Consider the following 649-nt stretch of genomic DNA (forward strand, 5'->3'; position numbering starts at 1 on the left):
TCTCAGAAAGAATTATGGAATCCTTTTGCATAGCTCCCAGACAGTAGTAGTGTTCTCTAGAGGGCCATTAGTCTCCCAATGCCAGTACCGCTTATTCAAGGGATCTAGGTCACACAGACAGTCAAAGGAAATCAGTGCTCAGAAGTCATGCCTGGTGGTCTCCAATTGTCCTGAAAAGGTGCTTCACTTAGTGTGCAAAGCCTAACATGTGTGTGTATGTTTGACTTATCACAAATTTTTGCAATTCATCTATAGATGTCAGCAGTGCAGGAAGAATCATCATTCATACGAAAAGAAAGTAAATAAATAATTGAAATATAAAAAAGGAAATTGACAGTATGTCCCCATTAGACCTTATGATGAGCTTTTACCACTTAGTAATATCAGGATTTTGTAATAAAGTAGTTACACAACTTTATTACTTTTTTTTTTCATTTGGACTTTCTTTATACATATATGATCCCCGCTGCCATTATAGAGATTTTTGTTTGATTTTGTATGATCTTGCTTTCAGAGCTAGGATGCGCAATCAACAGCAAGAAAAGTTGATTAATGCCGACTTGATGAAGAGTCAGCGAATCTGCCATCAAATGGACTCAAAAGCTGTAAGGCTTAGGATTCATTTTTATATAAACAATATTTTTTGGTA

The 649-nt window shown here is 35.9% G+C and overlaps 1 long non-coding RNA gene and 1 pseudogene across 1 annotated transcript in view; both read left to right on the plus strand.

Moving 5' to 3' along the window:
* Positions 1-649, plus strand: part of LOC119582236 — a 9,005-nt pseudogene that overhangs the window by 4,800 nt on the left and 3,556 nt on the right.
* The window catches only part of LOC119581767, a 2,601-nt gene that overhangs the window by 1,400 nt on the left and 552 nt on the right, over positions 1-649 (plus strand). The window contains exon 2 of the long non-coding RNA XR_005229584.1: positions 515-605. This is a non-coding gene — a long non-coding RNA (uncharacterized LOC119581767). The remainder of the gene's footprint in view (positions 1-514; positions 606-649) is intronic.

This window comes from Penaeus monodon, chromosome 15 (assembly GCF_015228065.2).
Source record: "Penaeus monodon isolate SGIC_2016 chromosome 15, NSTDA_Pmon_1, whole genome shotgun sequence".
Lineage (NCBI taxonomy): Eukaryota > Metazoa > Arthropoda > Malacostraca > Decapoda > Penaeidae > Penaeus > Penaeus monodon.